At 39.2% G+C, this 27,467-nt stretch overlaps 1 long non-coding RNA gene across 1 annotated transcript; it reads right to left on the bottom strand.

Moving 5' to 3' along the window:
• Positions 1 to 1,549: 1,549 nt before the first annotated feature.
• Positions 1,550 to 22,023, bottom strand: LOC119825936. The gene is made up of 3 exons (XR_005287341.1): positions 21,935 to 22,023; positions 2,008 to 2,071; positions 1,550 to 1,895 (listed from the first exon to the last, which is right to left on the bottom strand). It is a non-coding gene; the product is annotated as an uncharacterized LOC119825936 (long non-coding RNA).
• Between the last annotated feature and the right edge of the window lie 5,444 nt (positions 22,024 to 27,467).

Below are 27,467 nucleotides of genomic sequence, written 5' to 3'. Positions count from 1 at the left end.
AGAATGACTGTATCATATGGTAGTCTTTTTCTCCCTTTTTTTCAGGGTGGAGGGACCGCCATACTGATTTCCATAGTGAGTGAACTGTTTATAACCCAACCAGCAGTGAACATGGTTCATCTTTTCCCACATCTTTCTAGCATTTGTTATCATTTGTTTTCTTAGTTATCACAATTTTTACTGGGCTTATGGAATCTCAGAGTGGACTTTTAAGAGGTCATCTTCCTATGGTTCAGTTTTGGACCTCTAAGATCTATTATTACATCATCAGCTACATGTTTGGTCTCCAGATATTAGATATGTATACATATGTTTGCATACATACATAGGTAGATGTATGGATAATGGATGGATAAGTGAGTTTGACAGGTAGTTTGATTATGGATGAAAACATCAGTTTGATGCATGCATGAATGGATGGGTAGATGAGTGGATGGAAAACAGTCTTCTGCTTACATAGCACACTTGACTTCACATCATCCCAAATTTCATTTCAAAGAAGAAAGAAGTAGGGAGACTCAACATCATGTGACTTAAACGTTTAAAGATGGTATTTTTATGCTAAGTTGCTGAATTAGGATTAGAATTTATGGAAGATGTTAACTAAAGTGATTCATGGTAATTAAGATTATTCAAAACACTTTATTTAATAAGAAAAAATGTTCAAAATAGGAAAAAATTTTCTCACTTTCCTTTTGGCAATATTTTTTCTAAGAAGACATTGTGTAACAAAATGCAAATTAAGAAATCTGAGTTTTACATCTGTGACCAATAAGAAAATATTTTATTCATCATGATCAGAGATGTTAAGAAAATTAAACATAAAATTGATATTTTAAAAGCATATTTTCTCAAATTGAGTTCAGTTTTATGTAATGGAAGAAACAAAGAAGAAAAAGTAAATACACAAACAGTGAAGTAAGAGAAAAATATTACTTTTTTAAAAAATAAGCCATTCATTTCTTACTTCCTCTGAAGGCCAAAGACTAGACATGAGGGATAAGAAATTTAATGATTTCTATTAAGCTTCTAAAGAAGGCAGAGCACTCATCTTTTCTGTCATTTTTTTAAGCTACAGGGGGGAGTTAAAAGGCTGAATTAAATGCAAAAAGATCAAGTAAAAGAAAACAAATTAATAAAAAAACAAGTGTTTGTTTATAAGAGGAACATAAAACTAAATATAAAAATAAAATTCTTGGCACAACAACAAAGCAGACAACTTTATGAAATATTTGATATTAATGGGCAATCAGAAAGAGAAGAAGCAGAATATTCCAGCCTGTTGGTGTCATTCACTGTGATTCTCTCCAGGTACACTGCGGAGCCTTCTGAGTGGGAAAAAAAAAAAAAAAAAAAAAAAAAAAAAAAAAAAAAAAAAAAAAAAAAAAAAAACCAGTTTCTCAAGTCTCCCCACAGTGGGCCTCCCTGTGAGAACTGCTAGGGCTAAGTCCCAGAGTAGTCCCCTCCCAATGCAACGGTAAAGCCTCATAAGCAGGAAGGCCATGCTCCTCAGATAGCCTCATCCCTACATAAGGTATTTCTCCGGCTCTGTGGATGGTGAGAAGATGGTCTCCCAGTGTCCCGCTCTGCTTATATTTTCAGAGATTTCCATGAATGAAGCCTCCATGTACTGCTTACTGCTCACCGGAGGATCAATAACTTAAGGCGGGGGTCTCTACATCTAAGGACGTTCACAACACACGCTAGCTTCCATTCAGAGCAGATGGTCCTTCAGAAGTACATGAATGTGGTTCAAGTGTGTGGTTTGCTGACAATGCTGGTGCTGAGCTGACCACAGCGCCTTTGCAGAGCGATGTCACCGACACCCGGTGTTCTTCAGGATGGTCACCAGAACATGACTCTTTCCTGTAGGCTATTTCAGTGTAGTGTCGCATCTGTAGCACAGGGCAAAGAATGGCCTGAGTGCTCAAGAATCAGTTACTTCTATCACTAAAACAAAATGCTTGACAAAAGCAACGTAAGCAACGAAGGATGAGTTTGTCTCACATGTGACACCATGGTCCATCATCGCGGGGAAGTCCTGGTCCCAGGAGGGTGGGTCACATGGGATCTGCGAGGAGAAAAGTGGAGAGATAAATGTTGGGGCTCAGCTTGCTTTCTCATTTATCTGCAGCGAGCTCCCCAGTAGAGACAATAGCATTGCCTATGTTTAGGGTGGGTTTCCCATCTCAGCCAAGCTCCAGTATCCCTCAGATACGTGCTCAGAGCTTCGAGTCCGTGGGGAATCTATACCCAATATATTTGTCAATCAGACATGACACTCTGCCTCTATATGCCCAAAGGTGCTAGACTGGCCACTCCTCACTGGACAGAAGAGCACACTGATGATAGAAGCCCTTCTGCCATCAGCTTCGCTGGGGCTACTGCTTCCATTTGAGGATCTGCCTGCCATCTTTAGAATTTTCTGGGTTAACTTGGAAGCTTTGATGTTAGATGTCCTTTCCAGGACGCCATCCTTCTGAAAGTAGAGATGTTGTCTGACACTTAGAAAATCCACCTGTATATTCACTAAGACAACGTTGAGTAGGCAGCGCTAGGGAATGAACCGCCTATGTCATGAGGTAAGCCATTGGTTTGTGTGTCTGGTTTTACTATTTGTCCTGCTGGGAATGATAGGATTCTTTGTTGTATTATGTGTTAAATTTATTTTTCAATATAAATCTCCCTGCAATACTATAAGCAAATAAGTGGAAACAAAATATTAAACTCCAAGATGGGTGGTAGCATTTAAAACTGGTGACTTAAATTATTGTTAAGTACACGAAGTCTTATTTTTTGTTCAACCTGGTGTTTATTTTTGCACAAGAAAGAAGTATTATGGGAGGGATAACCTTGAAGACTAATGGCCTGAGCAACTCTCAATTCTGATATCCAATTTCATGAAAAATATTGCCCTATGCTCTCCAGCCAGCAAGTGTTAGAAGAAGACACTTTCCTCTGGCGGTTTCTTTAAATAGTCAGAAATCATTTTGTACATTAAAGTCTGACTTCTCCCTAGAGTTAGTTACGTGGGAAGGCATATTCACGCTTCCAGTAACTCTAGTGCTGTTATTGGAAGACCTTTGCTTGTTGTTTGTTGCTGGGTTATAAAATTGAAGCAAGCGCCATACAAAACAGTGCTGCATAATGGAAATATCTGCAGAGACAAGCAGCCATGGCACAGTGATGCCCTTTCAACAGCTGAAGGGTGAATAGCGGGGCAGTAATTCAAACCAGAGCTCAGCTATCTTCAGGCTATCGCTTTGTTGCCTATAGATAGCTAATATTCCAATGACAAGTGCCTCTTTTTGTTTTGCCTATTGTTCTATCATTTACTGATCAGATTCTATTTTTTCACAATGCAGAGCTTAGAAGATTTATTTTATGGAGAGAGATGGAAGTGTGTCAGGAAACCTTACAAAATCTCCAGTAATTATACCAAATTTATGTGCATATCCCAAGGCCATGTGGCCTGCGCCACCTCCTCTTAACCAAAATGGGCATGGGCACAGATGTTTAATGATGTTATCGCTTGCAGATGTGCTGTTTCCACGTGAGGGAAGCATGAGACCCTCTAACTTTGGCCAGGAGAGCTCTGCCTCTGTGCAGCCTGTGCATTTGCCCTCAAGCTACACAATGACTAGGCTCCTCAAAGCACTTCTCACCAAACTAGTTCTGCCAGGTCGCGAGTGTTCAGATGCATGGACAAGACACTTTGAAGTTCCCAAGAAATAAAGAGAAGAATAGTTTCCTCTCTTTTTCTCATCCAAGGCATAATGAATGTTGATAAGGTGGAATTAATGTTTTGAGGAGTCTTAATTGTAATAAAGAAGCACATACAGAATAAATACTAAATCGGGCATAGTGGTGTCTGTATGTAGTACTGCCACTTAAGAGGATGAGGCATGCCGGGCGGTGGTGGCACACGCCTTTAATCCCAGCACTAGGGAGGCGGAGGCAGGCGGATCTCTGAGTTCGAGGCCAGCCTGGTCTACAAGAGCTAGTTCCAGGACAGGCTTTAGAAACTACAGGGAAACCCTGTCTCGAAAAACCAAAACCAAAACCAAACCAAACCAAAACAAAACAAAAAAAGAGGATGAGGCAGAAGGGTCACACATCGTATTCTAAAGTCAGCTAGGGATTCAAGGACAACCTGAGCTGCACAGGGAGATATAAGGCTTTGTGGACTAAATGGGCTGTATTCTCAAACCTTACAATCATGAAACTGTTATTTTTGGCATGCACAGACCACAATTTGTAAGTCAGTTTCATACACACATATATGTATATTCATTGTGTCAGTTCTTCAGTTCTGTTTATTCAGAACAGTGGTTCTCAACCTTCCTAATGCTGTGACCCTTTATTATAGTTCTTCATAACCGCAAAATTTTTTTCATTGCCACTTCCTAACTGTAACTTTGCTACTGTTATGAATCATAATGTAAGTACCTGATATAAAGGTATCTGATACATGGCCAATATGAAAGGTTGAGACCCACAGGTTGAGAGCTGCTGCTTCAGAAAATCCTTTCAAATACGAGGGCAATGCTGACAAATCAATCAAAGAAGAGGGTAGGCAGAGTCAACCTCTGGCAGGAGAATCTATGCCATCTCATGCCTCTCTAGGGAAAGCCAACCTCTGTGACCCTATCTTACAACACCCACTGTCTGTTTCATGATTTGTGGGTTGTTATTTTACACAGAGGGGTATTGCCTTCGTGCATGTGAGTGCACCATGTGTCTGCACTTCTCCTCAGGTGCTAATTTATTTCCAACCTCACTTCCTTTTGACAAGGATTCTAGTTACATTCAGAAAGGGTATGCTGTAGGCAGGCAACTGGTGTTCTCTTAACCTCGACCCAGCGTGATAACCTCATTCCCAGTGCAAAACATTAAGAAGCAATGACCTTATAAAATAACTGGGGCTTGAGCTTTGAACTCTCGCCCAGAGGTTTCCTGTTTTTATTTAAGAGGGCTGTTTCATGTAAGGACCCACCCAAAGAAGAAGCTAGGTGCAAGAGCCACCTGTTAAGGAGACCATGCAACTACCAATATTTTGATGGTATACTTCCAAGATGCTAGGTCAGTGGGCAATCCATCTCTGACATTTGTAATTTACCCAGCCTCAAGCATTTTGTTGGGGCATTGAATTTGACCTAACTCACACCCCTTGCCAGACCAGAAGGTCTTCTTAACTGTTAATACTATATATTAGGAACTCCCCAGTTTCAGCAAGTTGACATTCAGACATTCAGACACAGCAGGTGTTAGAATATGACCGTGGGTGGGGCAGGTCTAACAACACACCCTTGTGGTCCCATTCTGACGCTAGTATAGGCAGAACAGATTCTGGCCCATTCTACTTTCTTCACACTCCAACACTGTGTAGATTCTTCTTAGCTTCCTCAGTGGCCATCTACCTCAGAGCTGTGGCATCATCAGGGATTCACACATGTAGGCTCATGCACCTCAGCACAACGGTAACACTTTCAGCTCGAATGCACTGCCTCTGTATTTCTGGATGCATTGGTTCCAAAAGTTTCAAAGTCGTGTATTTCAGACAGTTTGCATGAATATATTCAGAACAAACTAAATATGTAGGGTTTTGTGGTATAATTAGTGAATATGTGGCAAACTACAAGGTGGCCTTCTATCACTCAATAAATAGTCATGCCATTTCTTTGACAGTGTCCTTACGACCCCAATGTAAGAACTTTCCCCACCAACGATATGAAGAAACCCGCAGATGACACCATCAACCACTCTGCCTCTGCGTTCGCCCTTCCGTTTTCACTGGGAGAAATTTCCAGAGCCCTTTATCAGTTCCCTGGCTTGTCATCACATATTGAAATCATAATCTTAGTTTGATCTGTGGAAGATCTTGACAGATTGTGTTCATTTCTACATGGTTTTGGTTTGAAATCCGTTGGCTGCTTTTATTAGCTGGGTGACCGAAAAGAGTCTCACTTTAAAGAAAGAGGCTTGGAGCATTAGGCAAAGAAATTAAAGCATCTGAGGGTAAAGTAAATATCGCATTACTGTTGATGAGCTGTGTAGTTTCCATGCAGCGTAAGTCACATGTCTTAGGAGTTTGGACGTTAGCTAGAAATATGTTGCATTATACCAGTTGGAGCCTACATTTTCATCATTTCAGTAGATCCACCCTCCCCAGATCTTAGTTGGCATTAGGAAAATTAATTAAACAGTCTTTACATCTTAGAAATAGTACAATGACCTGGGCAGAATGAAGCTTCTAGTCTTTTTCTGGTCTTGATGCTCAAGTCCCAGAGTGCAGCCTCTGCCAAAAACTTTACAGTGGAACAGGGTGCACTGTAAACAAAGCACGGGATTGTGATGGTCACAGAAATTCTCTGAAATTTGAATAAGGAAAGTTATAGTTAATGACCATAAAGAGAGTGTAAGAGTAAATTATTCGCAATCCCTACAATGTACACTATGTGTATAGGTGACACATTAATATAATTTAAAATATAAACACTTTTAGGAATTTTGAATCAAAATACATTTTACGTTTTATTATTTTGTGGTTTAATACTAATCTGCAAAATTATCTGACAGTCAGAACTTGTCTGGGGGCCACAGTTCAGAATCTGGGAAGCGACTGAACAAAGCAAACCCTGTAGATGGGCCAGGAGAGGCACCAAGTCACGGCTAGTGTGTAGTGATCTCTGCATTATAGATTGAGTGGCTACTTCCCAAGTGGGTCCTAGATCTAAACATCACAATGAACATCTCTGTTGAAGAACACACTTTAGACTTAGGTAACGAGCTTACAGCATGTCTACATCGCAATAGCAAAGCACTTAGACTGGCAGCTTCATAGACACAGGGGATGCCCTGTTCAAAGTCTGGTTGAGCGAAACCAGACACCACTGCACAGATTCTGCTGACAGGGTCTCTCTATTTCAAGAGCACCTTACTGTGCAGCCTCTCATGGTGAGAAGGGTATGGACACCCCATTCAGCCCCTTTCATGAGATTACTAATGCCGCGGATGAGGATAAATCCTTCATGACACAAGCCCATCTAAATTGCCCTGCTCTTTAGAACCCCCCCACATACAGTCAGTTCCAAGTACAAATTTTAGATGAAGGAGATGCTGACACTTAGGAGAGAATGGTGGATCATGCGTGAACCTGGAGAAACTCTGTGGCAACACAACACAACTGGACCCACAGAAGATGTGGTGGAAAGAGACTGTGGGATTGTTGAAAATGTCACCATCCCACCCAGAGCGCCAAACTGAAGTTGGCTGTGATGTCTGGAGTAACACCAGACCTCACTAAGGGCGGAGAAGTGAATAAGCTGGCAAGCTCAATCTGCCACTGGCTGCAGCTCTCTAGTTCCAGAGGATGGGGGCTGTCTGCAAACCTATCTGTGTCTAGTGTCTGTGTTTTGTTTCTCTTTATCCCCCTTTTAATAAGCTGGCATTGGAATATTTGTTCACGCACAGCCAAGGTGTCTGAGAAAGTCGAATGCCTTTATAGACAAACTGTGGTGCCAACCATCAAGCCCATCTGCCAAGAGCATGGGAAAGAACCACGGGAAACTGCAGCACATCATTCTGATTAAGCTCTGAAAGCAGGACCAGTGCATCTATGACATTTCTTCTCTTCCCTTGTGCTAATCTCTGTATAAATGAACAAACACTGACTAGACCTTATTTAAGGAAGAGATTCAGGGCTGGACAGGTGGTTCAGATGGTAGAGCTCTTGGTGTTCTCACAGAAGACCCAGGTTCAGTTCCCCATGACTCAAATGGGCAGCTGACAAGCACCCATAGCTCCAGCTTTGGCGTGCTGGTCTGACAATCTTATGACCTCCATGGGTATTCACATATGCACATGCGTGCATGCACACGTGCACACACACATACACACACTTAAACACTCACACACACACTCACACACGTACACACACTCATACACACATGCGCACACAACACACACACACTCACACATACACATAAATACACAGGCATGCGAACACAATCCTTAATAAATAGATTCACAATGTATGTTTGGAACATAGGTTACTTCTGATTTTTCAACAGCTTATGTGCCTTTCTCCTTAACCGAGGATGTCAGGATGACAGGAGCAATTATGATTTAATTGTACTTATAATATGGCAAACCCAGAGGGATGAATACTCTACAGCTCATTTTGTAGACACATGTAAGAGAGGAGAAACACCTTGAACAATTGCTAAAATACCACTGTGGCCTTTTGAAGGCAGGAGAATATGAACAAGAGAATGCTTTCAGAAATGGTTTAAATTGTCTTTTGAAAAACTGCCTTTCTGAAAAAAAAAAAAAAAACCAGATGAGAAAACCATGGAAACGCGTTGGGAAATGTCAGTGGCGTGTGTCTGGCATTTGCAGGCTAATAAACCAGTTGCTTTAGTAATGAGGTTTCTATTAGCCCCTCCATGAGATTATTGCTTGCCGGAATGTCTTGTGCAGAAAAAGGTTCTCTGAGGAATTTGGAGTCAATCTCTACAGAATGAGAGCTTCTTTTTTTTTTTTTTTTTTTTTTTTGGTCTTAGGATCTCTCCATAGTCTTTGTTAAAGGATGCTGTTTCCTTAAAAGACTTTTCAAATACCTCAGTCTTAAGGCAAAGCTCCCTTGCCCCTGACTTGGGTGAAAGGACATCTAGAAATATAGTAGGGGTGGAGATTGAGGAAATAACTCAATGAGCAAAATGCTTGCTGCCCCAGCATGATCCCTGAGCTGTAAGCCAGACACATCCTTCCATGTCTACTCCCAGGGCTCCTATGGAGTATGGAGGTTGCCACAGGACTCTTCCCAGGAGGTCACAGGCTATCTAGTCTGGTACACAACTACTACTACTAAGGAATAGAAGGACTTTGTCTCAAAGGAGGCAGAATCCAAAGAAAGGATCAATACCTGAGGTTGTCCTCTGACTACTTGCTACAGCACAGCTCCCCCAACACACACAGAGAGTGAGCGAGAGAGAGACAGAGACAGAGACACAGAGAAAGACACACAGAGAGAGACAGAGAGAAAACTATAAACAAAACAAACAAATAATAACTCTGCCCCATAACTCTGAAAACTCCAGTTTGGTCATCTGGTATTATCACAAAGTATCACTATTAGAATAAAATTCCAGAGTATCAACTCATGACTATTGTAGTGTCAGGTGATGTCAAGCAAGAAGAGGTGAGTGAATTCTTCTGTGGATTCTTACTGCCTCCTGGGGCAGTTTGAGAAGCATAGAGATCTGGGACAATGGAGGATAAAAAGAACATTGAGATGGGTTTTTAATTCACCCATTGCTGGAAACAAGTCCTTCAGACAATCCTATCTCAGGCAACGGCTGAGAAAGTTTGAATCCAAAAATGGGTCCCTACAATTTTGATTAGTTTTACATTCTTCTGTATTCTGATCACCCTGAAATAATCTTGGCCTAAATGGAGTACGTTCACATTCACGGTTGGTATAATGGAGATGGAATGTTGTCTTCGGCACACACCATTCATCTATCCCTGTATACTCAGAGATTCTATTAAGAACCTGAGCCCCACATTGGAGCACCGGACTGAGCTCCCAAGGTCCTGATGAGGAGCAGAAGGAGGGAGAACATGAGAAAGAAAGTCAGGACCGTGAGGGGTGCGTTCACCCATGGAAACGGTGGGACAGAACTAACGGGAGATCACCAACTCCAGTTGGAATGGGACTGATGGAACATGCAACCAAACCGGACTCTCTGAATGTGGCCAATGGTGGAGGCTGACTGAGAAGCCAAGGACAATGGCGCTGGGCTCTGACTCTTCTGCATGGACAGGCTCTGTGGGAGCCTTCTCAGCTTGGTTGATCACCTTCCTGGACCTGGGGGGAGTTGGGAGGACCTTGGTCTTAACATAGAGTAGGGAAGCCTGATGGCTCCTTGGCCTGGAGAGGGAGGGAGAGGAGGTATGGGTGGAGGGGAGGGGAGGGAAGGGGGAGGAGGAAGGGAGGAGATGGAAATTTTTAAATATAAAAAATAAACCATGAAAACAAACAAACAAACAAGCAAAAAAAAGAACCTGACAGTTGAAGAGGAAGCTGTTTAGTGAGGAAGATTTCACAGCCTGGCAGTGCAGTCCCAAGTCCCTCTTTCTGAGAGTGAGTGCTGAACACTTCACAGCAAGAGGGAGCCTGTCTCTCATATTTGTGAAGCTTGAGGTGAGATCTTGGACTCAGCCCAGAGCATCTGCTGATTCTGTAGAATGCTTCTGATAACCCATCCAGCTGTGAACCTACTCTTCTGCACAGAAACACGAGGTTTGCCATAATCTGTAGACTGGAGCAGCAACCCTTCAAACTTGGCATGAGATAACTGGACACACTGACCCCTGCACTGGAGTAGAGGAGGACAGCTAATAGGACAGTGTAAACATTTTGATGTGCTCATGGTGAAGAGTGGGTGTATTCTTACCCTGAACGTCATGGCTCTAGTTTTTATATGTAATGAAGGATGAAGAACCACTGGCTATCCTATAAGTAGCTGGACATCTGAAGATGAAACTGTGCAGACAGGGTGGAAAGCAAAGCCTGTGCTTGTGTGTGTGTGTGTGAGAGAGAGAGAATGAGAGGGGGGGGCGATGGAGAGAGAATTTAGCAAGGAAAGGAGAGAGGGAAGTAAAGGAAAGGGGAGGGGAGGGGAGGGGAAGGGAAGGGAAGGGAAGGGAAGGGAAGGGAAGGGAAGGGAAGGGAAGGGAAGGGAAGGGAAGGGAAGGGAAGGGAAGGTGGCTCTGCTCTTTCCACAAAGAAAAAACTGCAAAGGTAGTTTGGGTAGAGTAAAGGGCGCTAGATTCCCCAACATGCAAGAGAAATTGAAATATATTTTGTTAATGTTGGTATATCTCAAACAAAACACATGCAAAAGCCCTGAAAGAGAATTAAGTATGTCTGTTTTTGTTTATTCTGTGCTTAGCTCATTAGGACATGTCTTTGTCTCAGTTTCTTATACACAGATCTAGTCCCTCCTTCAGCAAGTTTGCTTCAGCTCTTTAAACTCCAGCCTATTTCCAAGCACAACTAATTCAAACAAAAGATTTCGTTAGAAATTTCTCCAGATGGAAATTTTAAAAAAATTCTTGTGTTATTATTCTGGGTTGAAATAAAATATGGATTAAGAGGGAAAATAAAGTAGAAAATGCTTCGTAAATAAATAGATAATTAAACCTTGTTTACCATTCCACTCACAGATTTTTAATGTCTGCCAGAATATAATATTGGCTTGGGAGATGGGATGTTGGTTAAACTGAAGCCAAACAACTTAAAACATAGAGAAATAATAAGTGAGTGTTGTTGGAAAACAAGTTAGGCAGCATGTAGTCCTCCTATGTGTATGCAGAAAACTTGAAGTGAAGTCAGAGTTGATCTGAATTTTTCCACGCTAGGACCATCCTGGAATGACTCTACCACAGGCTACCAGGATGATTAAGTTAAAATGCAAATTAACTAAAGTATTTCAAACAGAAAAATCCCATTGTCTTATTTTATTATAACCTCATGGCACTGAAAAAACACAACTCATAAAATCAACTTATTGTGTTTCTTCGTAACTAATATTACAATATTGTTAAAAATATAATCAGTAGCTATCATCTATTTATTTCTATTTATTGTTCACCAATTATTTATTTATCACCTGTTATCTCTCTTTATTTGCCTATCACCTATCCTCTATCTTCTATCTGTTCATCTATCCATCCATTTATACATCTATTTGTCTATCTACCATCTGTCATCTATGTATGATCTACAGATTTTCCATCCTTCTATTTGTCTATTCTCTACCATGTAGGTATCACTTATCAATTCTATATATTATGTATTTTAACTGTCTCTTATGTATTTCTGGCATAAGTATCTGTAATTTGTCTACATTTGATCTAGCATCAATTATCTCTATGTCTGTCTGTCTTTTTATTTATATACATATTTATCTACCTATCATCTTTCATATGCATCACCTATCTCTCATATACTTAGATAATTAAAATAAATATCTGCTGATTTTACATTTTCAACATGTTTCATTTTCAGAAATATAGAATTCTAAGTTAATATGCTACTTGATAGACTTTTTACTCATCAGACTCAAATAATTGAGATATTTCTGGCATTCTTTTGAAGCTGAAGGCTGGGAAATTAGATGTCCTATAGAGTGATATTAGGTCACGGCTTTTCTGAAGAATTGTTTCTAATTGTGCTTTAACTTTGGGACATAAAGTTATGCTGTAGGGATTATGCAATAGTGCAGATGCCCATATGAGTGTGCTGGGAAGAAACAAACATGGGTGTGGTTTGCAGTCCCAACAGCTTAGTAATTTGTAATAAATAAATAGGCTGTAATAAAATAATAAACACTATGCGTGTTCCTGCTTACAGAAAAGGAGGATGAAGGATAAAGTAGGAGACCTCTTCTCATTTCATAATTTGCACACCAGTAGGTGTGTGAGCCATGTGAAGTCCATGGTGAAAAGTGGACACTATGGGACTTCAGTTTGCTTTATTTTTTATTTTATGTCTATCTGCCTGAGGAACAAGATAGTTTACTTGGCAATGAATTGTGTAATCTTTGCTTTTCTAAAAAGAAAGCAAGAGAAACCCTAAAACAAAGAGTGTAAGATAATACTTCACAATAAAGATAAAGAGCAGAAAGATTTCAAGCGCCCAGTTCTCTGAACCAGCACTGGTTCCCCTTGCTCAGCATTTTTCTCCCTCCCAGATTACTGCACCCCATCCAAAGTAAATATTTCTGCTATACCACAGAACAAATTATTCAGCCTCAAAATCGCACAGCAGCGTTTGCCCTATAGTAAATCCCACTAAGTCGCTGCACGTCTCCACATCCAATTCAGAGAATGTTTATATTTGACCAGTGGGGATGATGACAAACTGTTTATAGTCCTGTCTGCTGGGGGATGTTTCCTTCAAGTCTGAACGCCGTGGAAAGATGAAGGTAGGGACAGCTGAGAAAAGTGAGGACTCATGTCCCATTGCCCAGAACAGAACACAGTCAGACAGGCTCCTGTCTGAAAACTAGAGCCATTACAGCTACCGCCCAGACAATTGCTGTTGGCATTTCTGACAGATCTGCCTAATGCACAATCAGGAAACAATGCTTACAGACAAGCCCCACAACCTCTCTTTCAGGAGAATCTGTTTATCTTGTTGTTGTTGTGTGTGTTCTTCTTAACAGGGAACTGAGTTACAAGGAACTGAGACAACTAAATAGGCATTGGATATTTGTGTTTTCTACCCCTTTATATTTCCATATTTCTCAGAATTTGTGTGATTTAATTTCTATAGCAGGAGAGAGCTGCTTGTTGGTTCCCACTGCCCACAACCAAAATAACCACACAGAAAAGATATTAATTAACTCACTGCTTGGCTCATTAGCTCTAGCTTCTTATTGGTTAACTTTTACATACTGATTTAACCCATTTTTATTAATCTGTGTATCACCACGTGACAGTGGCTTACCTGCAAAGTTTTGGTATGTCTGACTCTGGTGGCAGATCCATGGCTTCTCTCTAACTCCGCCCTTCTTTCTCCCAGCATACAGCCTAGCTTTTCCTGCCTAGTTCTGTTCTGCCCTTGCCGTAGGCTCAAAGCAGTTCTTTATTCATTAACCAATAAAAGCAACACACAGACAAAAGGACCTCACACACCAAATTTCTACAGATGTTCCTGGATAGTTTTCATAACTTCATCTTTTTACAGTATTCTGTCAACTTAAAGGATTTAAAGATCAGAAACATCAGCTGCATATTCCCTTTTCTAAGTTAATATGTTCTCTATACAATGATAAAATGATATTAAATCAAGAAAAATTGTTGATAGGCTTACAACCTGCATTTCAGCATTTATAAGTCTTCAGTTTTTGATATTTTCATGACACTAGGAAAATATAGGTTTCTATACATACATTTTCCTTGTTTGAATTTATTCTCTTTGGAGATAGTTCTAAAAATGAAATTTCTCTGTTGAAAACTGTGACTGAAGAATATTTGACTGTTTGTTTCTTTTCTAATTGAGTCTTGCATGGTCAGAAGAATCCTGATAATATCAATCAGATTTGACTAATTTTGAGAGTGATTTTGAACATTTAAATATTTTATTAACTTTGATGTCCCATACCAGTGCCACATCAGACAGAGGTCTGATCTCCAAAATATACAAAGAACTCAAGAAATTGGTCATCAAAAGAACAAATAATCCAATAAAAATGGAGTACAGCCCTAAACAGAGAACTCTCAACAGACAATACCAAAATGGCTGAAAGACACTGAAGAAAATGTTCAACATTCTTAGTCATCAGAGAAATGCAAATCAAAACAACTCTGAGATTCCATCTTACACCTGTGAGAATGACCAAGATCAAAAACACTGATGACAACTTATGCTTGAGAGGTTGTGGGGAAAAGGGAACACTTCTGCCTTGCTGGTGGGGATGCAAGCTGGTACAGCCCCTTTGGATGTTATTGTGGTGATTTCTCAGAAAATTAGGAAACAACCTTCCCCAAGACGCAGTAATACCACTTTTGGGTATATATCCAAAGGATACTCAATCATGCCACAAGGACATGTGCTCAACTATGTTCATAGTAGCATTGTTTGTCGTAGCCAGAACCTGGAAACAACCTAAATGCCCTGCAATCAAAGAATGGATAAGAAAAATGTGGTACATTTACACAACGGAGTACTACACAGCAGAAAAAAATAAAAACATCTTGAATTTTGCAGGAAAATGGATGGAACTAGAAAACATTATTTTGAATGAGGTAACCCAGACACAGAAAGACAATTATCACATGTACTCACTCATAGGTGGTTTTTAAACATAAAGCAAAGAAAGCCAGCCTACAAACCACAATCCCAGAGAATTTAGACAACAATGAGGACACTAAGAGAGACTTACATAGGTCTAATCTACATGGGAAGTAGAAAAAGACAAGATCTCCTGAGTAAATTGGGAGCATGGAGACCTTGGGAAAGGGTTGAAGGGGAGAGGAGAGGCAGGGACATCAAAGTTAAAATGAAAAAATATTTCACTAACTTGTATTTGCTTTATATTATTAAGTAAGAACAAGGAAGACAGATAACTAAGAGTTATTCTGGAATCACATGACTATTCCAAAATTAACAGTTCACAGTTCCACAGAATTGTATCATAATGATGGCAGAGCATGGACTTGAACAAATCATTCAAAGGCATGATTAAAAGAATGATAAATTAATCCAAAGAGGACGCCGATGAACACATGAATGAAGCTAAAGTGAATATAAATAAACAGCAGGCTATGAAAAGGCAGTTAATGAGACAAATTTTGAGAATAATCAAATAAAAATCTTAAAGTAAATAATTCAATCTGTAAAATAGAAAAACTCAGATGACAGACTCACCAGTGGACTTACTCAGCTGAAAGAAAAATCATTAGAGCTTGAAGACAAAGCAGATAAATTAGGACATTTATATGAAACGCAGAAAGAGAACAGAATATCTAAGTCCTGTCAGAAACCATTAACAACCGAACTCATGAACCACAAGCAGAGAGCTAGGTGAAGAAGATGGAGCTAATGCCATCAATAAGTATATTCAATGAAATAAGAGCAAAACATTTACCAAATCTTGATAAAGAATTGGGCATTCAGATGCAGGAACCTTTTAAAACATCAAACAAGCATGTCCAGATGCAGAAATTCTACACTTCTTGCCATAGATAAAACACACCATATACAGGGCATAGAGAGAATATTGGAAATGACAAAAGAGCAGTACTAATCACCTACAAAAGCAAGCCAGCAAACAACATCAGATTTTTAAGCAAAACCTCTAAAAGCCAGGATGACATGTCCCAGAAGAAAGTAGCTGCCAGCCTAGATTAGTGTCTCCAGAAAGTTAACCCTCCTAAATTGAAGGGAATTAAAGATCTTCTCTAAAATGACTTAACGACTACTAAGCCCGCAGCAAGAACAGAGCAGTAATACAGAGAAGAGAAGACAGGTGACTAGAGTTTTTTTTTTAAAGCACTTTCACTAAGAGGTTAATGGCCATCAGTTTTCCAATGCAAAGAAAGAATAAATAGTGAAAGCCAGAAAGTACTTGGAAAAAAATCTTTAGTGTTTTCAGTCATGAGGGAACTAGATATAAAAATTACAATGAGATTCCCTCTCACCCTAGCCAGAAGAGTCATGAAGAAATTAAAATCAGCAATGTTGTCAGGGACACAGGGTAACAGACTTGAAATACATCAAGGTAAGATGCAAGGCAGATATAACACTAAGAGAACAGAACATGTAGGTTTTATATTAGTCCAGACATTACAGAGTCATAGGTGTAAATTCAGCCTCTCTGAACACAAATTAGAACCATCATGGGACCCAGCTGTACCACCTTCCAGGTTAGGATCCAACTAGCTTTCTTCAGAGATATCTTTATACTTATGCTTATTGTGATTTTCTATAACAACCAAGTCATGGAACCAATATAGGTGTCAATCAGCAAGTGAATGAAAGAAATGTACCATAATACACAAGAAGTACTGTTCATTCATGAAGAAGTAGTGTTCAGTTATGAAGAACAATGGAATACATCTTTTGTGGAAAAAATGTTATAGTAAAAACAATCATTGAGTTATACCCCATTTTTAATTAGATTACTTGGTATTTTGGTTTCTGGTTTCTTGAGTTATTTACATATTTTGGAGATCAGCCCTCTGTCCAATGTGGGGTTGGTGAAGATCTTTTCCCATTCTGTAGATTGCCGTTTTGTTTTGTTGACCATGTTCTTTGCTTTACAGAAGCTTCACAGTCTCAGGAGGGAATTAAAGATCTTCTCTAAAAAGACTTAAAGATTACTAAGCCAGCAGCAAGGACAGAACAGTAATGCACAGAAGAGAAGACGGGTGACTGAATTTATCTATTGTTGCCCTCAGTGTCTGTGCTATTGGTGCTATATTTATGAAGTGATCTCCTGTGCCATGCATTCAAGGATACTTCCTACTTTTTCTTCTATGTGATTCAGTATGGCCAGATTTATGTTGAGGTTTTTGATCCCTTTGGACTTGAATTTTGTTCTTGGGGATATATATTAATGCATTTGCATTGGTCTACATGTTGACATCCAGTTATGTCAGCACCAGTTGTTGAAGATGCTTTCTTTTTTCATTGTATAATTTTAGCTTCTTTGTCAAAAATCAGGTGTTAATAAGTATGTGGATTAATAATAGGGGTTTTCAATTTGATTCCATTATTCCACCTATGTGTTTTTATGTCAAAACTAAGCTGTTTTCCGTACTGTAGCTCTGTAATAGAGCTTGATGTCAGGGATAGTAATGACTCTGGAAGTTCCTTTAATGTACAGGATTATTTTGGCTATCCAGGGTTCTTTTGTTTTCATATAAAGTTGAGTATTTTTTTTAAGGTATGCAATTTTGATGGGGATTGCAATGAATCTGAAATTGCTTTTGGTAGGATTCCCATTTTTATTATGCTAATCATACCTCTCCAAAAGCATAGGAGATCTTTATATTTTCTTATATATCCTTCAATTTCTTTCTTCAAAGACTTAAAGTTCTTTTCATATAGGTCTTTCACTTCTTTGGTTAGTGTTATTCCAAGATATTTTATGTTCATTTTTGGTGGAAGTATTTGTGTGTTTCTGTTCTTTATGGTTTGCTGGTATGCTGTGGGAGGTCTTTCTGTCTATGTGTTGCTTTTATTGGTTAATGAATAAAGAAACTGTGTTGGCCTGTTGAAAGGGCAGATCTTAAGTAGGCGATAAAACTAAACTGAATGCTGGGAGAAAGGAGGCCAAGTCAAAGAGACGCCATGGAGCTGCCACCAGAGTCAGGCATGCCAGAACATTAGTGAGTTAGCCACAGCCATGTGGCAATACAGATTAGTAGAAATCACTTAAATTAATATAAGAGTTAACCTAAAACCTAGAGATAATGGGCCAAGCAGTGACTTAATTAATACAGTTTCTGTGTGATTATTATTTTGGGTCTAAGCTACCTGGGCAGCCAGAAAAAACAAGCAGTCCTCCCTCAAGCAATGATGTGATGTTATTTGTCGCCTATATTTTCATGGGTGGAGCTAACTTCCTTGAATTGGAGTTTTCTGTAATTAGTACTTTCTGTAAGGCTTTGTGGTTAGATATTGTTTAAATCTTGTTTTTTTTTTTTTAAAAAAATACAGAATATCTTGTGTTTTCTGTCTATGGTGACTGAAAACTTTTCTGGGGTACAGTATTCTAGACTTGCATCCATTGTCTCTTATTGTCTACAGCAATGTCTAGGACCTTCTGGCCTTCAAATTTTTCATTGAGAAGTTGGATATAATTCTGATAGGTTTTGACTTTATATGTTACTAGATCTTTTTCCTTTGCAGCTCTTAATATTCTTTCTTTATCCTGTATGTTTATTATTTTGATTATTATATGGCAAAGGGACTTTTTAAAGTCCAGTTTATTTAATGTCTGTAAGCTTCTTGTACCTTCATAGGCATATTCTTTTTTAGGTTGGAAAAGCTTGCTTCTATGATTTTGTTTAATATATTTTATGTGCTTTTGGGCTGTAATTCTTTTCCTTCCTCTATACCTATTATTCTTAGGTTTGGCCTTTTCATGGTGTCCCAGATTTTTGGATGTCTTATGCTAAAATTTTGTTGGATTTAGTATTTTCTTTGATCAATGCATCTATTTCCACTATCATATCTTCAACTCCTGAAATTCTCTCTTCCATCTCTTGTATTATAATGATTATTCTTGTATATGTAGTTCCTGTTAGTTTACCTGGTTTCTCTTTTTCCAATATTCCTACAATTTGTGTTTTCTTCATTGCCACTATTTCAATTTTCAAGTCTTGAATTGTTTGTATTGTTTGCTTCATCTGTTTAATTGTTTTTTTTCCCTTGGCTTTCTCCAAGAGATTTATTGATTTCTTCCAGTTTATTGTTGGAAAAGTTCTTCATTTCTTTAAGGGATTTTTTTAAATGTCATCTTTTTTTTTTTTTTTGGTTTTTCGAGACAGGGTTTCTCTGCAGCTTTGGAGCCTGTCCTGGAGCTAGCTCTTGTAGACCAGGCTGGTCTCGAACTCACAGAGATCCGCCTGCCTCTGCCTCCCGAGTGCTAGGATTAAAGGCGTGTGCCACCACCGCCCAGCTTAAGGGTCTATATCATCTTCATAAAGTTATATATAAGGTCATTTTCCTCTGAACCTTCTGAGTTAGGATGATCAAGTCTTCCTGTTTTAGAATCACTAGGTTCTGGTGTTTCCATACCATTCTTTAGGTTTTTTAAAGTATTCTTGCATTGGTGCCTACCCATCTCTTCATCCAATTGGCGTAGGCAATGTCTTTGCCTTTTGGTTCATTCTTAGTAGTTGGTGTCTGTGTCTCAGGGATTCTCTCTTGGACTTATCATTGCAGTTGCTGTCTGTGTCTCAGGGACCCACTGAGATCTCCAATTCCAGTCTGTGTCCCAAAGAACTCTTGGTCTGCTCTGTTCAGTCACAGTCTGTGTTGCAGAGAGTCGCTGAGGTTGTGGGGGACAGGTGTGTTTGGCGATGAGTGGGACTTGTAGATTACAGGGTCTGATGTGGGAGTGTTGGGGCAGCCTGCCTGCAGGAGTCTTGCCGGTTTTATTTGTTAAAGCACAAACAAAGTATCACGACAATTACCTGATAGCCGCTTCTATTTTAATTTCTATTTAACTTTTATCTCATAGAGAAGAATTCAACATCTGCACAGACTAATAAGTAATTGGTCACACTATAAATATAAATTCATATGTCCAAAAGACTGCTGCACACATATAATCATTACAATACTGCTTATAAAGACTAAGAGACAGAATCATCCCATGACCATCATCTGGATAATAAACAAAATAAACATGTGCATAATGCAGTACAATCTAGTCATAAAAAGAATCAAATCCTATTGTAGGGAGGCTGCTTGTTCATTTCCCAGGCACCCAGACTCCCAAAATAATCACACAGACACTATATTATTTAAATCACTGCTTGGCCCATTAGCTCTAGCTTCCTATTTACTAACTCTTACATCTTAATTAACCCATCTCCATTAATCTGTTCATCACCACGAGGTCATGGCAAAGTTTCAGCACATCTGTCTCTGGCTGTGGCTACATGGCTTCTCTCTCAATCTGCCTTCTTCCTCCCAGCATTCAGTTTAGTTTTCCCCGCCTAGCTAAGTTCTGCCCTGCCATAGTTTCTTTATTCATTAATGGTAATCACAGCATGCAGAGGGGAATCCCACATCAAAATCCTACTGTTTATAGTATCATGACCAGTACTGGAGCAGACAGGTACAGATAGGCAAGTACTACTATGATTGTGGTGACTTCATTTTCCTTATTGACAATATTAGTGTGACAGATCTCAAGTTCCAGAAATCTTTCTAGCTTTCCCATTTTCTGTTAGCGACTATCATTTGGATTTGGACTGTACTGAGACTCATACCTAGGCCTACCTGGAATATTCATGCACACCCTGACACACACACACTGTCATTCATACATTGCCTTGCACACAATGCCCTGTTCATACTGCCTCGCATACATTGTCTTGCACACAGTACCTAAATGCAATGCCTGGCACACACTGCTTTGCATGCAGTGACCCGCACACATTTGTACATACTCAAGCCTCACACCAATATGCAGTGCCTTTTGTTGCCCACAAGTATGAAAGTGAAGTTTAGTAAAAGTCCAGGAAATGATAAAAATGCTTTAACCCTCTATACCACCATATGGTTTACTTAATTTAAAATCTAATTAAATGATATTTCCTATGCCCAATTCTTAGGAAAGGAATAGAAAATCTCTGATTTGGTGTGATGCTTTAAACTTGATCTTATAACTAAAATATTTAGGTTTAAATTGTGAATATTAAATCTTAGTTACACATTATTATTTGCAATTGTAAAATAGTATTCATTTAAACTATTTGTAAGTGAAGACATTTTTATTGATTTTATTGAGCTATACATTTTTCTCTGATCCCCTCCCTTCCTACCTCTCCCCTCCCCTTCAACCCTCTCCCATTGTCCCCATGCTCCCAATTTACTCAGGAGATCTTTTATTTTACTACTTCTATGTAGATTAGAATGTGAAGGCACTTTAATAACCATAGCCATAGAAGGGAGAAAGAGATGGTTCAACAATTATAAGAGCACTTACTGCATCCTCATAGGACCTGAGTTTCGTTCCCAACACACACACACACACACACACACACACACACACACACACACACAGGTGGCCCACAATTACTCTAACTTAGAGTTCCTGGGCCTTAGCAGCCACTGCACACACGTGGCTCTCTCACACACACACACACACACACACACACACACACACACACACACACAAAGGCTAATATAAATAATAACAAAACAAATCTAAAGCAAAAATCATGTGACATTGTGATTTCACAGCTAGCAGCTAATACACTCATTATTCTAGAGAAATTTGTGTCTACTTGACATTTTGAGAGATGACAGAGCTTTCTCTTTCTACATTTTAATTTCAAATCTGGGATGATCACCTAAAAATCTTTCTTCCAAGTTCCATGACTCCCTGTAGGTACTATCTAAGAGAACATTTGACAGAAGTTTCTAGAATCACACAAAGAACCTCATAAAAAGATATGTGACATGATAATAAATTATATCAATTCCTGGCTTATTGGGGATTTGGACTGAATAGTGTACTGTTAGTCCCAAAACCATTTATTATCTTCTACTATGTGCTGCTTGCCCATGGGGCCTGTAGGAACGTGAATATCCTCAGCCAGCAAGAGGTCAGTCCAGGCATTTCAGTAGAGCAGGAAGGTTCAGGTCTAGGGGCAGCACGCTGGGGTCGCTACTCACCTCTTGCTCAGTGTTCCAGCAGAATGTGAGAGTAAGGCCCGCGTTAGGTTTCCACAAAAGGCGGTCACATTCTGCCTTCTCCAGATTTCCTGAGTGACGAATGTCAGAATTAAGCCATTGCAGCACTCGGCACAGTTTTTATCCAGATAAATATTGAAAACATATTTACTGCAATATTGAAGGGATTAGAGTGTGCAGAAAGGGAAAGTCTGACCCAAGCCTCAGCTGTGCTGCATTCCAGCATACTCTAGGCTTTGCCAGCGCTCATCAGCAACTCAACTCCTTGACAATAAACAAGCCAGGGTGGGACCAGTGCTCTTGAGTGTGCAGTTCCTGCAAGTTCAGATTCGCTGCAGTATTAGCAGCATTGGTGTCTGAAGGCTGCCTATTATGACCCGCTTCACTCACATCAGAGCTTTTCAGGGAGGTCTTAATTTTACTTGCAAACACAATAGTACTTCCTTTTTTACAGCAATGCACTTTGTAAAATGTGTATATATGCGCATCCATATATGCATGTGTATATACACATATGTATTACACACATATACATATATACATGAACATTATACATATTCAAATTTAAATATATGTATATATATGCATATACAAACATTTTGAGCAAAATAATGAATCACTTCAGTAGAAACAAAGAAAATGAAAAGTTTGGTGAACTTCTTTCCTGGATTTATATTAAATTATATCATTAAACTATTACTGTTTTATTTATAGGAATATATTTATGTTATAGAAATATATTTCCATAATACAATGACAAATAACATTTATTTCTTACATTTTTTAAAATTTGCTTTATAAATTAACAGAAACATAACACTTAGTCTATTGAAAAATTCTGTTTGCTAATACATCTAGAAATAGACACTAGAGTCTCAAAAAATGCTTTTCTTACAGCTTTTCGGAATCAATACCAGTGACCTAGTGTATTTTCTGAGCACTTACAGACACTGTAAGGTCAGTTTCAGCCTTCCCTGCCCCCACAGGACCCTAGGTCTCTTTCTCATAAATATTCCCTACTCCTCCTCCTTTACTTATTATTTCTTACTAAATCACTTGTAAACGTTGTAACATCATTGAGATTTTTCTCTCTTTTTCTGAAACAGAAACTCCTAGAGAGAAATCGCACAGTTCCATCTTCTCCCCGACACACACACCACAGTGGGCATTTGCGTTCATGTCATGTGCCTCCTTGTCGAGAGAACCTGTACAGGCTGTCACCAGGGGACACAGGGTCCCCTTTGCTGGTTCATGGTCTCTTAGGAAAAACACTATAAAAATGGACCGGCAGGAAAACTCCAAAATAACCATTTGGAGTTATGGAGAGAAAAGAGCATAGCAGGCAAGCCATAAACCTCACAGCGGAAGCTATGAGGAAGAGGGCAAAAACAGGATGAAAGCTGCCCTTGCTGCATCAGGCATCAAAACTAGCAGGGGCATTGGAGAACCCTGGATACCAACACAGGTGACATTCTGACTTAGAACTCAGAAGGCAGGCAGGTTTGAAACTCAATAAGCAGCTCTGTCTAAAGAGAGGTGTGTGGGAAGACCTATTCACCCTTTCAGTACCTTGTCTTCGCATGGACTGTGTTTTCACTGGCTGGCTTCTGGCTGCTCTTCCTTAGGTAGAGAAAATTTGTTTTCACCCTCATCTTTGTTCTTGTCTGAACAAAGGAAGAAATTGCCCTCTACATCAAAAGGTCTTTTCAGTGTCTGACCAAGCCAGTGGTACTGACCACGCTGCTGACCATCTTCTATGATGTCTGTGTTGACTATGTTGTTATTTATATGTCCAAAGGAAGTTTCTGAACATGGAACCACTGCTGCACCCCATCTGCATTAGAGGAAGGTCTCACAGACATGTACTCATATGTCCAAACCATGCATAAGAAGCTTCAGGGAATGCCTTCCCTCCTTTTCCCTGCCCAGCACTCTTCTCAATGGTTGTTCATGAGATAATTATTCTTACTTTCTCTTCAGAGGTGAAAGAAAATATCAGCCCTGCCCAGCTGCTCACTCTTGCAAAAAGACCATTCCTCAAGGTATTACAGGATCAAAATGATACAGGTATTGGGCTATCACAGGACATAAGGCTGTGGACACTTATCTGTCTGAGAGAAAATGGTTGCTATTAGCTTTCTACAGATTAAAGCCAGTGGGTTGTTATCATCACATATGTGACCACATTATGTGACACACAGCTACTTGGGCTTATGTTTCAATTGTATCTGTCATCTTTAATCTCCCATCTGTCCCAGGATGTTGACTTGTCTAAAGTAACTCTGTTAACTTAGTACCTATCCTTGCACAGAGATTGCATGGTGCCTTACTCTAAGTCTTCAGGGAACGCACCCGAGAAGCTCCACTTCACATGCATGCACATATGCATATGCACACACACTTGTACACAATACACTAAAATAAGATATTTTAAGAGGAAAACAGCAGCAGCAACAACATCTAAAGAACAACAACAACAACATAAGAAAAAGCAGCAGCAGTCGGACTCCACAGTACTCAAGCTGGCATGTCTTCATAATGTGGGCTACTCACCTAACCAGAGAGAAAAGCCACCAAGAATCATAACTCTACATAAGTAAATATTAAATGAAAATAATAATGTAAATAAAACCAATTATCTCTAGGAACAAATGAACAGTACGCTTTTTTGCAGGGATGCGAGGCTGCCTATTTCATGAACCTGGAACTTTAATAAATACTTACATTTGAGAAACTTGAATGTTAACCCAAAATGATGACTTTTCAAAGACCCTGTAAAATGAGAGAGTAAAATCCATGCTATGGAAGAGACAACGTGATATGCCCTAGTGGGTGAAGAACCCCAGAACCGTCATAGAGAAAGCAGAAGTAGCCACAGGACACAGAGCCCCTTGTCCACGGGGCTGCTGCAAGTATGTATCTTCAGTCCAACCTGCTCTTTATTCCCACAAAGGCTGCAGGCAGATGGCTTGCCAGCCCCTCCCCACTTCGGTATATGCCAAACAAAGATTATCACATATTCCACTCTCTCTTTTTATCTGATAGAATTCAGCTTGCATATACATCTAATTCAATTTTATAAAGAAAATGTCTAGCTTAATAAAAACACAAAATGCTCAAAGAAGGTTTACAATATCATAAAACACATAATTTATAAACACTTTTATGACCACTACTTTACACTGTCCAGCTTTAACTTTTAGGTTCTAGATGGCAATGGGAACATGCTGATGGCCATTTGTGGGGGTTTAAATTTAAGAGGCATAGTTCCAGTAGTCATAAAGAAGGGAAAAAGACTCCCTTAAAAATAAAATTAAAAACTCCATGAAACTAAATGCATTAACATAGAGAATAAACAGAATAAAATTTAGGTATCAATAAAAATTTCATGTACTCAGGAAAGGTTATCATTTGAAATTCAACAGTTGTTCAAATAATTCAAAATGTCTTACTAAATAATCAGCAGGGTAATATTATATTTTACTGTTTGTTTCTGTAAAAATAATCATCAATCTAATAAGAACTATCATACAGTTGTCCAAAAATAATATCACAGAGGAGTGTGTTTAGTATACTATAGGCTAAAAAGCAACACTACTACTTTTTAAGAAAAACAATAACCACTAAACCCAAACTGCAAACAATTAGGGTAGAAAGAGAGTAATCAATATTCCTACCCAGCTGTGGCACTTATGAATCATGACAATGACCACTCTAGTAAGGGATCTCCAATGGTGTAATAGTGGCACATTTATTTTGGTGTAAACAGTTGTTTAATTTGATTTAAGGCCTGTTCAGTAGGAGGGAATTTATGCCTGGTACTGTAAGCCAAGTCCAGTGACTGGAGAACTCATAGACTTTAAAGGATAACACACTCTGACATTTTTCCGAAATCAAGAAAATTTTCTTTCTTTATTCTAAAACTCATATACACTTATATGCACAGGTATATGTAGCTCTCACTTCTCACAAAATAAGGTTTTGTTTGTTTGTTTCTATTGTTGTTTTTCCAGCAGAGACTACTACAAATATTGATAAAATTCAGAGAATAATGCCTGTGGGGTAAATAGTTCTAACTGGTACATCTACAATGAAACCATCGAGGCTAAGATTCAAATAATATAGCAGAAAACAAGATAAAAGTTTCAAAGGTCAGAGGCCCAGGATGCCCTGTGGCTACCTAGTGTCTAGACATAACAGGGAAGCTGCACCTGTGGGATCCCAACATCATGGTCACTTAAGCAAGACCAACAAAATGGCGGCAGCAGTAGACATGACAACATAGAGGAGGGAAATTTCACAAGGCTCCACCCTTTGATGAGGAACTATAAGCAGTTGTTGGTTGCAGAGGGGGAGAATCACTCTTCTCCAGGGATGAATCCTCTCATAGGTTATCCGGTACCACTGGATCATCCCTAAACACATATACAACACTAACAGGACTCAGTAATGTGGGTGTGTGTGAAAGTATATTTAATAAAGAAGAGGTCATAAAGTTTGTAGGGAGCTGTTAGGGAATGAGAAGAATTAGAGAGGCAAGAGGAGTGCACAGAAATGACGTAATTACAGTATTTGTGTATGAAATTATCAAAAAATTAAAAAAAATTAAATTGAAAAAATACAATGCTGTACCTCATGTTTTTCTACTGTGACAAAATAAAGAACTCACTTTAGTTGAGAAGAGATCTGCATGAATTAGGAGCATCAAGAAGTCCAACATTCCATCCCAGTCCTAGATCTAGAAACATGACTGAGTTTGGATGTTCCCCCCCCCCCCCCCAAAAAAAAATCTTTAAGCACAAAGAAGCCCGGGCCTTTAGAAATGCATTTTTCGTTTCCTAGGTCATAATTTTGTTTATATTTCAAGAGATGCTTTACCAAATACATTCCTTGTTTTGGTCAATGATTAAAATATATTCTCGATGTAACTCTTGGCAGATTCAGAGGTATGAATGCTATAATGTTACTACTCAAAGAACCTAAGCCCTACATTTTGAAATGGTAGAAGGAAAAATATACCCACTCTGAAGCCATGTTGTTTGTTACACTTCCTGGCTGGATGCACTCTTGTTGCCTGCAGTTTTTCTCCTGCGGCTACACGGTGGGGTGCTTCCATCAGTGTGTAAGGGCACATGAGTGCAGGTGCAGGCTGCTTAGTTCAAATTAATTAAAATGACCACCTGAAGTTTAATCCCCAAACTCAGCCTTCCTACATCATCATCACCCCCAGAGCTGCTCCAGCACAACTTAAAAGTTACTGAAATTTAAATTCAATGACTGACCACTCTGTGAATAGTGCTGAGGTGTGGTGTGGTGTGTGTGTCTGTGTGTGTGTGTGTGTGTGTGTGTCTGTATGTGTTTGTATACAGTCACAGGTTTAAGTAAATTTATTTGACTAGTGCAGGTAGTTCTATATTAATAAACAAACTAGTGGACCCTTATGAAATTACACTTTGGAAAGAATAAAATGTGCTGATAAAAGTTTTAAATTTAGATTATACTTTTGTGTGTCATC

Source organism: Arvicola amphibius, chromosome 11 (genome assembly GCF_903992535.2).
Source record: "Arvicola amphibius chromosome 11, mArvAmp1.2, whole genome shotgun sequence".
NCBI classification, from domain to species: Eukaryota; Metazoa; Chordata; class Mammalia; order Rodentia; family Cricetidae; genus Arvicola; species Arvicola amphibius.
Note: the sequence above shows the minus strand (reverse complement) of the source record. Positions and strands in the feature narration are given on the sequence as shown.